The sequence below is a fragment of the Eucyclogobius newberryi genome, unplaced genomic scaffold, assembly GCF_026437365.1.
Source record: "Eucyclogobius newberryi isolate DKJ021-1_F unplaced genomic scaffold, fEucNew1.0.hap1 SCAF_16, whole genome shotgun sequence".
Lineage (NCBI taxonomy): Eukaryota > Metazoa > Chordata > Actinopteri > Gobiiformes > Gobiidae > Eucyclogobius > Eucyclogobius newberryi.
In genome coordinates this window covers 7,482,984-7,500,557 of record NW_027315790.1, presented here as the reverse complement: position 1 = coordinate 7,500,557, position 17,574 = coordinate 7,482,984, and positions in this window count along the sequence as shown.

The following is a 17,574-nucleotide window of genomic DNA, read 5'->3' as shown; positions in this document are numbered from 1 at the left end:
AAATGGTGAGAGAATTGTGGAGTGTAGTGACTAAAGAGGAATGACTTCACAAACGCTGGAGGCAGATCGGTGAATGCACATCCCCTCTACACTCCTGACAGGACTATGAAAATAACTAACTTTGTTCTATATGTGACAAGTCAAGGTGGTGGCACCTTTAAGTTCCTTTGGGGGCGGCGTGAACGCTACCCTCAAATGTAGGTACGCACAGCGCGCACATACACACCTACTTCTGTCTTGAGTGGGCATTGCGGTGGCAGCGTGGTGTGCCACAGCGGTGGCTGCCTATGGCTATAACCTATCCATCTATCTATCTATATATATCTATGGCCCACTGGAGTGCATGTATTAGGGGTGGGCAAAGATGAATGTCTCAATGTTGTTGCTGTTCTTTGTGAGTATCCTGGTGACGAGGGTATAATCTTGTTTTTGAGCAGCTCCTTTTGGGGCTTTTATTTCGGTAGAAGATTTGCTCAATGTTTCAGTGTTTTCGTTGTTAGGATTATGATATATTGCATGTAGCATGTATGTATTTATCTATTAGAGTGGTCTTTCTGCATGTCACGCATATGTAAGTATACTATTGCCATATATGAAGAATAGAATAATCTTTATATTTGTTGTAGTAGTATGAATATTAATTTGTTGTTTAATTTACTTTGAGAAAGGCAGCTTTCAAACTGGTTTGGGGGACCAAAAACAGTGTAGACAGGTAGGAGGTGCTATGGCACAACCTATCTCCTCCCTGCTCCTTGTCATGACCCTCTCCTCTCTGTCCTTCCTTCATTGATCGTGTGGGTTCTGTGGGTTTGCACACTTGAAAGCGGTGTGGTCCTGCTGCCGCGTAACTGGCCAAAAAACAACTGTACTCATGTGGATTGTTGCCCGTAATTCACTCGTGCTGGTGTGGATCTCTGTGTATAAAAATGATGTTCAGCAGGTTTAATTCTCTGGTGTACAAGTGACAGTAAATATACTTCATATCAACTGCATGTCGATGAGCAAAATGTGTTATTTTTTCCATTACAGATATGTCTTAAAAGCAACTCTTCGATCAAAAATGAGACGAATGTGTGCTGTCTGCATCTAGTTATAGAGCGTTTTATTCTACAAAATTCAGGAAGTGCACTCTTAGCATGCTGGCTGTTGTTAGCACTACCATTATGGCAAAACTTTCTCTGGCTTGCTGTGAATATCTCATCGCAGTGAATAATTGGAATAAGTGAAAGTGAGATATTGAACAAGCAAAAAAGTACTAAAATGTTTCACATTTTTAGACAGTAAAAATCAAAGTAAAAACTACTTTGCATTTCAGAGGACACACACTTATTCTGATCCAGCTGTTATGGACACAGTGATGTTCCTGCAGATGCCGACAGGTTCTACTTAAAATGGTTATTAACATGTATCGCCCCTGCCACTCTTGACAAAGACGAGCAAAGGAGGCTGTGAAGTGATAATCAGCACAGATCGATGCAAATCAGAGGCAAGAGCCATTAGCCGTAAGTCCTCAGTGCTGACATGAAAGGCTACACATCTGGACAGCGCCGCCTCATGTATAATAAAACAAGCCACATGAAGGCGAGGGGCTAAATACCATCTGAGATTGCCACTCCTGCGGTTTAGCGGTATCTGTCTTCGGCGCCGGTTTACGTTTAACTGCACCACACTAAATGAGTAATGAATGGCCTGAGTTGCACAGACTGACAGCTCCTGGCTCTGCATCATTTAGGAGCAGGCGGGAGACAATTACCAGCAGACTCATTCTCCACAGTGTCCACAAGGCACACGGCCTGCTTGTCCAGGCCCAACATGCTGACAGCAGGAAAGGATCTGGCGTCTCATTCACTCGGCACGGACAAATGGATAGATCAAAGAGACGTTTAATTTATATAGAGGCGCTCGTGATGTTAATAATACAGGAAAAAGTAAGCATTCTATTTCAGAGTAAAACTGTAATAAAACCATAAGGCATGTGTATAGAATCAACCATTATTCTGTAATTAGTTTGATCCTTGACGACATGCATTGGCTTTTTAGCAATGTTATAAAACTTTAGAAGACGCAAACAATTTTGAACGTTCTATCATTAGTTTTGTCCCACTTGACCAGTTTAGTCCGGACTAAACTGAACCGGCTCAGTTGGCGGCCATCTTTAGACCAGATCAATTGACTATGTGTTCCCACTCAGGAGCGAGACTGGGGCCGATTCGGCAGTTACACTCCGCCGCCTCATGGACACTCATGTTACCAGCCTGATGGGCCCCTTTAAGAGAAAGGGGGGCATTGTGGTTAGCCCGGAAGTGTGTTTTTGTTTTGGTTGAGTTTTTGGGGCGCGCGTTTGTCTACCGCCGCCGGTCCGTATGCTCTCTGCATCCTGGTTCATGCATCGAATTAAAATCATGTTGCAAACGAGTCATATGCCTGCTCAGCCTCTGTAGTACGGTTAGGAGGTTACTGGGCAGGGGGAGAATGTAACACTCAATTGCCGGTCTTGGTCCTGGCTGTTCCCACCCGCTCCAGAGCGAAACCGAGGCTAATCTGGAAATTTCACTCGTGGGAACAAGTTGGAGAAAACTGATTTGGGGCGACCCCGGACTAAAACGTAAGTGGGGAACGCAGCTATTTTCTTTTCACACACCTACAAAGTTTTGATATTGATTTAGCTGGGCAATGGTACAAATTTGTTTTAATAGCTTTTCTTAGTGTGGCATACAGAGCGAATAACTCTCTGAAAACACTCATCAGATACGCATTTCGTGATATAAAACCCAACAACGCCAGTGGATGTAACGTACTCAACATACACAGGTTCATCCACACTGATAAAAAACGTAGGCAATTCAGTTTATTACAATGACTTATTAACTAATTCATACTCTAGATACTTGGTTTTGAATATTGTAATAGGAAGACAACGAGAGAGGCTTTTATACTCCACTTAAGCTCCACCTACTGGGCGTAAATTTGTGGCAAAAACGTATACTGCTACATTAAGTAATTCTTAAAGCAATAAAATCTGATTTAGCTTTTACATAGGAAGCAAGTTAAGGTAGATGTCGTGCAAAAAGGTCAACACTGGGCAGGAAATGTTAGATTGCACATAGTGTTGGAAAAAAATGTTTCTCGTGGAGAGGTTTTCCTTGGCTCCACCCGCAGTGACACATGGTCTAATTTAATACTTTTGGCATGAACTTTGCAGGCATCAGTCCATTAATTAAATATCCCTGAATAGAATTCTCAATCGAATTTGCAGCAGGACAATTTGACCAAAAGAAGATGTTATTTACTTTAATCTGGGGTAAATTAGATCAATCAGTTTAGTCATCATTTAGTCATGCATTAGGAGTGCACTTCTGTACACATGTTCACTCACTCGTGTGCCTGTGGCGTCCCCTGTGCACCTTTCCTGGATAACTTGTTACAGCGCTTGGCCTGGCCCCTACTTAAATGGCTCTCCCCGTATGTCCTATCCAATAACATGTGCTGCCACTCTTCTCCACATGGACCATGTGTCAAGCTGCTTCTGTGGTGGTCCCTGGTCTGGGGCTGTGCAATATGGAGATGGAAATCATATGCTATTTTGGTCAAATCGCCATAACGTGATGTACTTATTCTCTCTTGAATGCAGCTTCATGCTCAAATGAACACACCTACTTCTCCTATGTTAAGACTATAAGATAAGATAATCCTTTATTGTCCCACATGGGGAAATTTCATTGGTGCAACGCAGGAAGATACAGAGGCAGATACAGAAGAAAAGAACAGATCACTTATAGGAAGTCTGAAAAACACTTTCCATAGACAAATACATAAATACCATTGCATGTGATCACGACAGTAATTGCACATGAATATGTGTCACGACAGCACATAGATTGCACATGAATTTCACAGTAATTGCACATGAATCACAACAGTAATTACACATATGACGGAATTGCACATGGTTAGGTCAGTATTGCGAGTGTTCAGGACTAACAGTGTTTGTTATAAAGTCTGACAGCAGCAGGAAGGAAAGACCTGCGAAACCTTTCCTTCACACAGCGAGGGTGGATCAGTCTCTCACTGAAGCTGCTCTCCAGAGTGGACAGAGTGTCCTGCAGGGGGTGGCACTCATGGTCAAGCGTAGATGTGAATCTAGCCAGGACCCTTCTGTCCCCCACCTCCTGCACCGAGTCCAGAGCACAGCCCAGGACGGAGCTGGACTTCTTGATGACTTTGTCCAGCCTCTTCCTCTCCCTCTCTGTGATGCTGCTGCTCCAGCAGGTCACACCTAAAAGAGCTGATGCCACCACAGAGTCGTAGAAGGTCTTCAGGAGTGGCCCTGTCACTCCAAAAGACCTGAGTCTCCTCAGGAGGTAGAGCCGACTCTGGCTCTTCCTGTACAGTGCGTCTGTGTTATGAGTCCAGTCCAGTTTGTGGTTCAGATGAACACCCAGGTACTTGTATGAGTCCACTCTCTCAATGTCCCGTCCCTGGATGTTCTCTGGTGAGGGGGCAGTGGGGTGGCCTATGTAAGACTCTGAAGAAGCAGACGGATTGTGTTACTTCTTCAAGGCAATATAAATTTACTTTTTCACATGAATCGTAGTTAAAATCTAAATGGGCTAGGGCTGTGTATGTCTTTCGTCGTTTAGTCGATCACTCGGTTGATGGTGTCTTAATTGACATTTGTTTTATTCATTCATTTAGATAATGATATTTAACAGCAAAAATGATAAGATACGCTGAAGTTTTGGGAATTAAATTAGTTTAAGCTGTCTTTTTACATGCTTTTCTGTTTAAATAAGTGTTGTCAAATTAACTCCCCTCTGTGAGTGCAGTTTGGGTTAGATACTATACTGTACAAGATACTCAATAGTTTTGAGTCTAAAGCTCTACATGCTTCAAGAAAAATCAATTTTTTTGTTCTTTTGCCCACCTCTACCCTGGTCTCTGCTCCTGGGGTTTGTGCATCGCCTTCCCACTCCACCAATCCAGCACCTGCACCTGTCAGCGATAAAAACCCGATAAAAACCTCGCACACTTGCCCTCTTTTTCCAACTAGATGCGTCTCTTAGATTTGTTGAACTGTGTAAATCTGAGACACTAAGGATCACAGTGCGACAGTCAATTGGGGCATTAGGTATTTTACTTTACTTTTGTGTCATAGCCTTCTCTTTTGGCACCTTGTTTTGTTGTCTTTATGTTTTTGTTTACTACAAATTAAAACAACTGTATTTTCTGGACTATAGTCGCACCAGCCCAAAAATGCATGAAAGAGAAGATAAAAAACATATATAAGTTGCAGTGGAGTATGAAATGCGGTTGCAAGTGTGAAAATAACAAATAATATCACATGTAAGTCTCTCCGGAGTGTAAGTATATAAGTATAAGTCACACCCCGGCCAAAACGATGAAAAAAGGTGTGATTTATAGTCCGGAAAATACGGTAGTGATCTCCAGTGATGATATAAGCAAAATCAAGTAATTTAAATCTAACCTGTACTCCAAAAAAGTACAACTAAATATTGATATACCTATAGCTTTACTTTTGCATTCAGAAAGTTTAATTTCGTGAATCTGGTCACATACCATTTTAACAGTAATGTATTGAAATGAAAACAAATGAAAGATTTCACTTAGTTGAAAGTGTCAAAAACCGTGATTAATCATAGTTATAGTGTGATGCCTTTTCTCACAATAATGATATTCGTAAAAAACTCGAGAAATCCCAAGTTATAACTTTATGTAAACTCTCATGGTTTAATTGTTTCCTACTTTTCTACTGTAAAAAAAAAAAAAATAATAATAATAATAGCCAGTTAATTTGTGGTTTGTAACAATGCTATTAAACCTTCACAGAGCAGTAGCTGGCACCTATCGTCACCATGAGCCCGTAACACTAGTTCAATAGCATGTTGGAGCCTGGTTGTATTTTCTTGTCAGCAGGAAACTTTAGCGGCACGGCGTGGGACTGCTGAAGAAACCAAGAGTAAATCTGTCTGTAAAAAAGTATGGCCTGATTAACAAACTGAAAGGAATCAATGGCACTTCAGAGTGACTTTGGCAGCGAGGCAGACAGGCGTGCCATATGTTCAGTGACTGACACGGCTCCAGTCCGATCATAAGCAGCCAAAAATGGACAACTGACTTACCATTGACATCAGGCCAGCTCCCGACTGCTCACATGCTAATTCAATAACCGTAATGACCCTACATCGTTGCTTTTGAGACTGTCGGACCCTAAGAGCCAATTCATCCAGACATGTATCTAACTATATCAGAAAAATATACAACAAATGGAATAACAAATATGTTCAAAATGTAGTTAGCTGGGTGTGATTTCACTACATGTCCAAGAGGCTTTCCCAATTCTGAAATAAAACATAGCGGGGCTGAGTTTTATTCCCCTCTGGAGGTGTGGTTTTCATTTGAATCTACTATAAAATGGATTGGTTTAGCGCACATTAAATAATAGTGTGATATGGCAACAGAGAAACATAAAAATGTATCAGTGCTTCTCAATCCTTTTCCCAGCAACTGAAATACAACTATGAAAGCCAATAATGTTAAGATGTATTTATCTAAAGAGCCTATTGGCTACTGTAGTCCCTTCAGAATAAGTGATTACAGACCTTGTTCCTCTTGAACCAAAGTGTCATGTTTGTCTTAAATGTGCTTGATGTCAGACTTTCGGAGAAAAGCTGAAGCTGTTCCAAGTCTCTGTGCCTTTGACTGACAGCACTTGTTGACTGAAGGCTCAAAGTAACTGCACCATCACCTCGAATAAACGCTCTGTTGCTCTGTCACTTTTTCCAGATCTGAATTCAAGAAACTAATTCAGGGGTGACGGAGAAGACCATGTAAACAATTTTAAATTGAAGTTCTTTTGATTTTTTTTTTTTATTTGTCAAATATTTTTGATGTACAGTATTAGGCAATGTTTATGATTAAGGGTTTTATCCCCCCAAAAATTGAGCGATTAATTTGGTTTTAAGGCTGCATGGTTTGCCATTGAGCAATGTTTAATGCGATATTCAATGTGTGAAAAAATCATGCCGTTGTTTTAGAGTTTAACAGAAGACATGCCATTCTGAGTCAATACAAGTCACTGATGTCAATGTTCAGAAAGTTTATTTTTATTTTTACAAAAACAACTGTAAAAAAAACAGCCGGGCAGGACCAGGGAACATAAGACAAGTGAGGAATACAATAAGAAAGGGGGTGGCATCCAACGTAAAAAAAAAAAAAAAAAAAAGAGTTAAAGCGTATTGAGTCAAAAATGGAAATCCCATTCGCCCATAGTCTAAATTTAAAAGTTAAATTTGTCTATTTTCAAGTTGAGTCCAGGTGTGATTTTTTCCATTCTCCGTATGTCGGTTATGGTATTAATATTAGAGTAGTTTGTGTCATAACATTTTTCGCCCGGAGTATGTTCCAAAGATTGCCATCACTGTGTCCATGGCGGGGGTTTTGAGGCCCAAGTACATTGTTCTGAAATGAAGTAGGATGGTGACGTCATAAACAGTCTGCAGAGCACTGTTGATTTCTGTCCAATATGTTCGTGCAACTGGACAGTCCCAGGACACATGGTAATGGTTTGCCTCCTGGCTGCCACAGTTTCTCCAGCATTCCGCCCCTCCCTGTGACTAATGAGCCACTACTGTTCAGAAAATTAAACATTAGCCTTTGCCTTTGTAAAAAGTATAGCATCGTCTGCACATAGCTGAGTACTAATGAGTGCTCAAGGATTTGGCAAGTCATTAACATACAATGAAAATAAATAGGCCCAAGTAGAGAGCTTTGGGGTACTCCAAATTGATATCCTAGATATGGAGATTTAATATCGTTGATTGACACACAATGGATTCGGTCTGATATGTATGATTTCATCCAGGGTCATCCATTGCTCTGAAAATGTAAGTTTAGTTAGCCTACTGTATCAAATGCCTGCTGTTTTAAGTCCAGAAAAACAGAACTGACGAGAGGGCAACTTTCCAAATGGCTGTGGCCTGGGGAGCAGTTGATGTAGCTCTGTTAACCCAGTTGTCTGTAGAGTGTAGCATCCATGTGGTTTATATTCAATGACAGAGGACCAGGATTTATTTCTACATCAGCAGCAGGAGTAATATAATCAAAAGGTGTGCAATTCCCAGGTAAGGTTTAAAATATTGCCCCTTTATACATGGCGATGGCCTTGTGTGACCATCATCCAGTACTTTTGAAAAGAGAAAGTGTTAACCCGTCTTTGCTGGGTATAAGAGCTGGGGCTTCATCTATAAAGATTTGCGTAGAAATTTTGCTGAGCAAGTGTGTGCTCTAAGTGGCAACGCAAACTTCTGATTTATAAAACACTCCGGGCGCTCTCCACCAGCAATTTGTTCTTTATAGATCTCACCTGCAGGATACGTCACACCCGCTCCACACCTCCAATACGCCATTAAAGGGCCCCAAAGTGACTTATGAATGAGATTTACATAAACATGAGGCAAAGATCAGTGGGTTTGACCAACTCAGACACGGGACAGAGAGGGAGAGAGGCACTGCACACTGCAGCAGTCACATCAAGCTTTATGATAACAAAAGTGATAGTAAAGATTCATTCCACTCAAATTAACTTTTAAAACATCAGAGTAAATTGTGTTTTAGTCGCCAACACTTAATACTATTATGCGGGCCCTTTAGGTTCCACTGGTCTGTTGGTAGGTAAACCCTTCTCTCAAATGTAAAATGTCCTTTTTATTTAGTTTTATTATAACAATTCTAGTCAAATAAATTGAGTTAAATCATCTCTACAGTAGTAAATGCAAAATAAAAATGAGTATTTTCTGCTTTTCTTCCTGTACACAAACTGCTGCACCTCCAGCCACGACGCCGTAAAACTGATCAAGTTTGCAGACGACACCACCCTCATCGGGCTTATCTCGCACGGGGATGAGTCTGTCTACTGGAGGGATTTGGACCGGCTGGTGTCCTGGTGCAACGGTAACAATCTGGAGCTTAACGTCCAGAAGACCGTGGAGATGATCGTGGACTTCAGGAAAGTCACAGCCCCTGGGCCCCCCCCTCACCATCACAGACTTCCCCATCTCCACCGTAGACTCCCTCCGCTTCCTTGGGACCACCATCACCCAGGACCACCATCACCATCAGCTCCATCATCAAGAAGGCCCAGCAGAGGCTGTACTTCCTGCGGCAGCTGAGGAAAGCCAAGCTGCCAGTGCAGATGACGGTGCAGTTCATCATTGAGTCCATCATAGACACAGCCACAGCCAGGGACAAACAGAGACTACAGCGAATCTGATTGTAGTACCAAGAACAAATTCAGTATCCAACAACCAATTCATTTGTCATGTTAGATGATAATAATTTAAAGGCGCAATGGACGATTTTTCGGCGATTTGAGAAGTGCGCATGCGCACTCCCCCGTGTGGACTGATACAACACACACGTGCGTTTGTTTATTAGCGCAACGGAGCGCATCGCATCGCACGTCTCCCGTAGATTTCTGTCCACTTCTGCGTCAGCTCGAACTGTCTTTCTCCGTCTTCATTTTGCCCCGTACACTGAGGGAACTATATTATGATAGATCCATGCGCTTAGGCACGCAGAAACGTGGGCACGAACCGCACGCAGCTGCAGGTGAGCGATAGGTGCGTTTTATGATTGATACGTGGCAGGACAAATGATTTATCCACGCCACGAGGAAATATGATAAAAAAATTGCTGAAAAAAATCGTCCATACCACCTTTAAATAGAGAGCAGGCTAATTGTATATTTGATATTAACATAATGACCATATCATTTTCCTTGTGTGTATTAATTGACAGATCAATCTGATGACAATAACATTAGTAATTATTTGTTTACAGGAACAGTAACAAAGATCAATGATCCACGTCAAAGTGAATGAGTCAGTGCCAATTCTGGAACAGTTCTTTTCTGATGGTGAGCTGAGGCCAGCCTTTAGATTGGGCCAAACCACCTTTGACCTCCTGGTGCAGCTTCTGCCGCTCCAAAAAGGCACCGTATTGGCTGCCCTGTGGTGCCTCCTACAGGGCAACAGTCGACACAAGGCATGCCCTTGTCCACAGTCTGCAGGGTGGTTCATAAAAGTGTGGACACGATGCTGGAGATCCTTCACAAGTGATTAACTTTACAAAAGTGGATGGACTAGAGCAAGCCGGAACTGGCTTTGCTCGACTTGCTGCCCATGTCGCCTTCAGGTAGGCTGTGGGTGGCATTAACGGGTGTCACATCAGGGTCGTGCCTTCAGCAGCACAGAAAAAGTTTATTAACGGCAAACAATTCCCCTCCATTGTCCTGCAGGTAGTGCTTGATGGCGCAAACAAAAAATAATGTAATAGTTATCAAGTTGTTGCTGTTTTTGTATTTTTTTCCAGAAGACACTGGTTCAAATAATTTCCACAGAAAGATGGTCCGGTCTGTCCATCTATTGAGTAATTAAAAGGATGATGAAAATATGAAAGACACAAAAGAGATTAAATAATGTACAAATGTTTTATGCAGGGGTGGAAAGTACAAATACTTTTTCACCCCTATGTACTTGATTATGTCACTAATGTTATCCTCCTACACATCAATAGCGCCTGAGTTCTAGTAATGGGCTTGGGCTTTGAGTGCATGGTTAATGAAGACTAATCCAAAAAAATAATAAATTAACAGATTTTAAGTAGCTCCTGGTCATTTTAACTTGTCACTAAGATATGTCTTCACAAAGCATCAGGTGAGGTTTACGCAGTCGATAGTGAAGCTTAAATAACACATAATTATCAATTCATTTCCTTATTTGGCAAGAGCAGGAGCATGCATTAAAAACTAGATAAATTATTTAAAAATAGACTAGAATAGATTTCAAGCTATCATATGTGTCTATATTATAATGCATACATACATAACTCTCCATTTTCAGGGTGAGGCCCACACCAACATCCTGGACAGCTACGTTAGCAATGCGGGTGCTACGGAGGTCTCCCATGTACAAGGGGAGCCTGTACCCACCAGAAGGCTTTAGAGGTCTGCTCAAAGGTTACGCCCAAAGTGCCTCCTACACAACCTCTTTGTGGATGTAGATGACCTTGATGTGGACCTTCTTGAGACAGAATATGATGGTGGAGATCCTGCAGAGGAAGATCCCCCTGCGGAAGAGAGCTGTCCGACAATGGCCTCCGAGCCAGCCTGTCCGCCCAGGGGGTCTGAGATGTAGTCATGTTCACCCAGCATGTCTCCTGTAGCACTCTCTCCCGCTCCTCTTCTCTCTCAGCTCTCTCCTTGAGGAAGTCAAGTAGTGACCTCTCCCTGCTTCTCTTGCCTCGCCTAGTCTCTGCTGATGGTCCTTCATCAGTTTCAGAGGTTGGTGCTGCGACCATCCCACCAGCAGGGGCAGATATGCTCAATGCCACAACCAGGGGAAGGCTAATTGAGTGCTACCCCTGAAGAGCAGCAGTCACACCTCCACCCCTCCAAGTCGGTGAAGTTGATACAACTTTAATTCAGTGTATTAACTTACATAAAAGTGCAGACACAGGACTGATGTAAATGTTTCTCATTCTAACTTCAACTGACGTATTAAAGTATGAAGTAATTAAGTATCTATGATCAAGTTTAAATAACAGTATTGTATTGTATTAAACCACTTCCAAGCAAAACTTGCAGTACATTTACCCAATTACTTTAATTACCACTCTGCTAATCGTAGGATGTTGTTATGAATGTAAAACCACAACCGTTGCCTTTTTTACTACTTTAAATGAAGGAAATAAAAATCATAAAAGACTACATTTAGCTGTATTTGTTTAATTTTAACCACTTTACACAATAAAAGCCTGAAATCCCCACAAAAAGCCTGCTTTGGCTCTATGCATGAAATGAGGCTAAACATGAGTTAACGGATACAACAGTAAACATTTGCCTCAACTTATCATACCAATAATCTGTTCAACTCACAGCTATGCATTTTCTCCTCCGCCATTTCTTCTGCAATTGCTGCTCTGCTTCCGCTCAGCCGGAAAGTCTTTGGGACACGGCCATGTAAATGGTAATGTAGCATACAAGCTACAGTGAAAGAGAGAGAGAGAAAAACACACCACCGTACTTTTCGGGCTATAGAGCACACAAAGAAAAAAAAAATTGTACATATACCAGTCAATAAGTCGCATGTTCCCACGTTGTAACAATTATTTACACATAATACTACACCGTAGTGATGCGCTAGTTGCCTTTTGAACTGGTGTTCTTGCGGCGCACTCGTGGTCCACTGCAGCGCGGGTATAATTAGACAAATTTCTCAGTGAATATTATTATATTATATATTATATTAGTTGGACCGTAATAAACACATGGTATTTTAAAGTTTAACATACAGAGAACACGTCTGAGCTGTCCGCACTGTCCCCTCTGTCCTTGATTACTCTGTGTGAGCTGATTTACTTGTGTTTGTGTCATCACTGGTTCGCTCGGCTTCTGCTCTTGTACTTAGCGAATGAGTGTTACGTTGTAACATTTGTGATATGATATTTACACAGAAAGATGGTCCGGTCTGTCCAAGAAAGTCTCATTTCAATGCAATTCAATATCGCATGGCCACACACAGCGTTTTGAAGCTTAAAATACAGAGAACACAACGTGTCCCCTGGACAGTGACCACTGTCCACTGACGTCTTCTTCTACAGTGTGTCAAACGCTTGCGCTTCCTGCTAGAGTGCCCCCTGGTGGCTGTTAGCCAGCACTGTTGAGACCGAGCCTCCCTCAGTTTGGGCTCTACGCTCGATCTCCTTGCGGTCCTGTACCACTGTCATATTTCTTATCCCTAAACGCCTGGCTGCACATTTCACTGTTTTCACTTTTCGCCTTCTCAGCCATGTCCCAGTGAATAATCTCCATCATAAAATACATCAAATCTGACTTTTTCACTGTAAAAGAGTCCTCCTTTGCTCTACTACATCTCTCCAATCTTACTGTTTTAGCTGCTTCTGCATAACTCAAATTCTTCTCAGTTCAGATTTTTGGGATTTTCTCTGCTTTCATTCTAGCCTCACAGTCTTTTTAAATTATATTCAACTGTTAAATAAATGTACTGAACAGAATGTGAAAGAGCGAAAGTGATTAATGATCCTGCTGCTTTTAATGCTATTGTGGATCTGTTACGTTAAAGTCCAAAGTCAAAATGTAAATTAGACACTGGAGCAGTTTTTAATCAATTACCAGAGCTCAGAAAATTTCAGGGACAAGTTAAACACCATCCAACTCACTTTTATTATAGGCCGTGGCTGCAGAGCTGCGGCGCGGTCAAGTTTCAGGAAATGGGGCACTGCCATATAGCCTCATGGCTAACCCTAACCTTAACCCTAACCCTAGCCCTAACCTTAACCTTAACCTTAACCCTAACCCTAGCCCTAACCCTAACCCTAACCCTAACCCTAACCAACCTAACCAATGAAATTTTCCCATGTGGGACAATAAAGGAATATCTTATCTTAACCCTAACCCTGACCCCAACCGTAACCTTAACCCGGCGCGGTCTAAAACGGCGCGGTCAAATAGTGCAGCAGTTTCAGGAACCGCGGCACAAAATAACATGGCAGTTTCGGCCGCGCGCCGCGGCTCTGTAGACACTCCCTTTATTATATACCACTCCATTGTATACAGATTTTACAGGAATGAAAGGATGTTTTAAAATTGAGACTATTCTTCTTTGAGGTAAACCAGAAGGTCCCGGGGCCTACTCAGAGTGGGATAAATATCTGAGATCCCAGACTTGATCCGCAGATTGAGAATTACTCTTGGATGAGAGTCTTGTTTTTCTAAAACTGTGTCCAGATTATACAACTGAATCTTTTTTACACTTGTAACAGATGTATGTTCTCATAATGGAAAACTGTATCTAATCTTGTTCCCAATTTCTGGCCCTTGGTCAGTCAAAAGCTGTTTCGGTGCCTCAAATCTATAATCTGCAGTCTACAGTGCATGTTAGGACCTGGTCACTTGGGTGGGTACGCTCTGCCCATTTTGTGAAGTCATTAACAATTACACAAATGTATTGACCATTTGATGTGGGCATCAGTTGGCCTATAGCTCCAATGGTTCGGATGCCCATTAAAGCACATTAAGTTAATGAAAGGCTCTTGGCTGCACAAAGCTGACATGACTTTCAGTTAACAGGTCACTCTATAATGTGAACGTTAATACATTCATGTTGTTTAATGTGCAATTACCACAATGGGGATATATACCGTTTTTTAGTTTCAAGCCTTTTTCCTCGAACTGGGGAAATTCATTCACATGGAAATAAAGCACATATTGTGTGCAAGTGTAGAAGTAGTAGTTTTGTAGATACATGAATGCATACAAGGGTAAAGGTCAGCTCTCTCATCCCTGGATAGCTTCTTACAGTAATAAGACTGTTTTTGTCTATGTTTTGTAAGTTATGCTGGTGAATATGGCACACAGCCACATGGTTTTGCCGTTGTCGTGCCTTGGTGGCTGTACATAACCATGTTTTTAATCTTCTTAGAACTCTGAAGTTTCTCTCTGCCTCACACGATGACATAGGTACAGTGGCAGACCTCGACTGGAAGACCTTTAAGCACCTCAGTTTGGACTGCAAGGAGCTGGCAGTTGATCTCGGAGGTTGTGTTGTGTCCATTATGGAATCTATTTGACCAGTGAGAAGAGTTTTTTCCATTTGGGCGTCTTGAGTGAAGCGTTATGTGAGCTGAGAATCTGTGGTGTCTAGTACCTGATAATACTCCTCTAGCTCCTCTGGTGTCTCAGCTCCTCTGGTCTCAGCTCCTCTGATGTCTCTGCTCCTCTGGTGTCTCAGCTCCTCTGGTGTCTGCTCCTCTGGTCTCAGCTCCTCTGGTCTCAGCTCCTCTGGTCTCTGCTCCTCTGGTCTCAGCTCCTCTGGTCTCTGCTCCTCTGGTCTCTGATGTCGCTGCTCCTCTGATGTCTCTGCTCCTCTGGTCTCTGCTCCTCTGGTCTCTGCTCCCCTGGTCTCTGCTCCTCTGGTCTCTGCTCCTCTGGTCTCTGCTCCCCTGGCCTCTGCTCCCCTGGTCTCTGCTCCTCTGGTCTCTGCTCCCCTGGTCTCTGCTCCTCTGGTCTCAGCTTCTCTGGTTTCTGCTCCCCTGGTCTCTGCTCCCCTGGTCTCTGCTCCTCTGTTCTCAGCTCCTCAGGTCTCTGCTCCCCTGGTCTCACCTCCTCTGGTCTCTGCTCCTCTGGTCTCTGCTCCTCTGGTCTCTGCTCCTCTGGTCTCTGCTCCCCTGGTCTCTGCTCCTCTGGTCTCTGCTCCTCTGGTCTCTGCTTCTCTGGTCTCTGCTCCTCTGGTCTCAGCTCCTCTGGTCTCTGCTCCTCTGGTCTCTGCTCCTCTGGTCTCTGCTCCCCTGGTCTCTGCTCCTCTGGTCTCTGCTCCTCTGGTCTCTGCTCCTCTGGTCTCTGCTCCTCTGGTCTCAGCTCCTCTGGTCTCTGCTTCTCTGGTCTCTGCTCCTCTGGTCTCAGCTCCTCTGGTCTCTGCTCCTCTGGTCTCTGCTCCTCTGGTCTCTGCTCCCCTGGTCTCTGCTCCTCTGGTCTCTGCTCCTCTGGTCTCTGCTCCCCTGGTCTCTGCTCCTCTGGTCTCTGCTCCTCTGGTCTCTGCTTCTCTGGTCTCAGCTCCTCTGGTCTCTGCTCCCCTGGTCTCACCTCCTCTGGTCTCTGCTCCTCTGGTCTCTGCTCCTCTGGTCTCTGCTTCTCTGGTCTCTGCTCCTCTGGTCTCAGCTCCTCTGGTCTCATCTCCTCTGGTCTCTGCTTCTCTGGTCTCTGCTCCTCTGGTCTCAGCTCCCCTGGTCTCAGCTCCTCTGGTCTCTGCTCCCCTGGTCTCACCTCCTCTGGTCTCAGCTCTTCTGGTCTCTGCTCCTCTGGTCTCTGCTCCTCTGGTCTCTGCTCCTCTGGTCTCTGCTCCTCTGGTCTCTGCTCTTCTGGTCTCATCTCCTCTGGTCTCATCTCCTCTGGTCTCTGCTCCTCTGGTCTCTGCTCCTCCGGTCTCTGCTCCTCTGCTCCTCTGGTCTCAGCTCTTCTGGTCTCTGCTCCTCCGGTCTCTGCTCCTCTTGTCTCTGCTCCTCTGGTCTCTGCTCCTCTGGTCTCTGCTCTTCTGGTCTCATCTCCTCTGGTCTCATCTCCTCTGGTCTCATCTCCTCTGGTCTCTGCTCCTCTGGTCTCATCTCCTCTGGTCTCTGCTCCTCTGGTCTCTGCTCTTCTGGTCTCTGCTCCTCTGGTCTCTGCTCCTCTGGTCTCATCTCCTCTGGTCTCTGCTCCTCTGGTCTCTGTTCTTCTGGTCTCATCTCCTCTGGTCTCTGCTCCTCTGGTCTCATCTCCTCTGGTCTCATCTCCTCTGGTCTCTGCTCCTCCGGTCTCTGCTCCTCTGCTCCTCTGGTCTCAGCTCTTCTGGTCTCTGCTCCTCCGGTCTCTGCTCCTCTGGTCTCTGCTCCTCTGGTCTCTGCTCCTCTGGTCTCTGCTCTTCTGGTCTCATCTCCTCTGGTCTCTGCTCCTCTGGTCTCAGCTCCTCTGGTCTCATCTCCTCTGGTCTCAGCTCCTCTGGTCTCTGCTTCTCTGGTCTCTGCTCCTCTGGTCTCAGCTCCCCTGGTCTCAGCTCCTCTGGTCTCTGCTCCCCTGGTCTCACCTCCTCTGGTCTCAGCTCTTCTGGTCTCTGCTCCTCTGGTCTCTGCTCCTCTGGTCTCTGCTCCTCTGGTCTCTGCTCCTCTGGTCTCTGCTCTTCTGGTCTCATCTCCTCTGGTCTCATCTCCTCTGGTCTCATCTCCTCTGGTCTCTGCTCCTCTGGTCTCATCTCCTCTGGTCTCTGCTCCTCTGGTCTCTGCTCTTCTGGTCTCTGCTCCTCTGGTCTCTGCTCCTCTGGTCTCATCTCCTCTGGTCTCTGCTCCTCTGGTCTCTGTTCTTCTGGTCTCATCTCCTCTGGTCTCTGCTCCTCTGGTCTCATCTCCTCTGGTCTCATCTCCTCTGGTCTCTGCTCCTCCGGTCTCTGCTCCTCTGCTCCTCTGGTCTCAGCTCTTCTGGTCTCTGCTCCTCCGGTCTCTGCTCCTCTGGTCTCTGCTCCTCTGGTCTCTGCTCCTCTGGTCTCTGCTCTTCTGGTCTCATCTCCTCTGGTCTCTGCTCCTCTGGTCTCATCTCCTCTGGTCTCATCTCCTCTGGTCTCTGCTCCTCTGGTCTCATCTCCTCTGGTCTCTGCTCCTCTGGTCTCTGCTCCTCTGGTCTCTGCTCCTCTGGTCTCTGCTCCTCTGGTCTCTGCTCTTCTGGTCTCATCTCCTCTGGTCTCTGCTCCTCTGGTCTCATCTCCTCTGGTCTCATCTCCTCTGGTCTCTGCTCCTCTGGTCTCATCTCCTCTGGTCTCATCTCCTCTGGTCTCTGCTCCTCTGGTCTCTGCTCTTCTGGTCTCTGCTCCTCTGGTCTCTGCTCCTCTGGTCTCATCTCCTCTGGTCTCTGCTCCTCTGGTCTCATCTCCTCTGGTCTCATCTCCTCTGGTCTCTGCTCCTCCGGTCTCTGCTCCTCTGCTCCTCTGGTCTCAGCTCTTCTGGTCTCTGCTC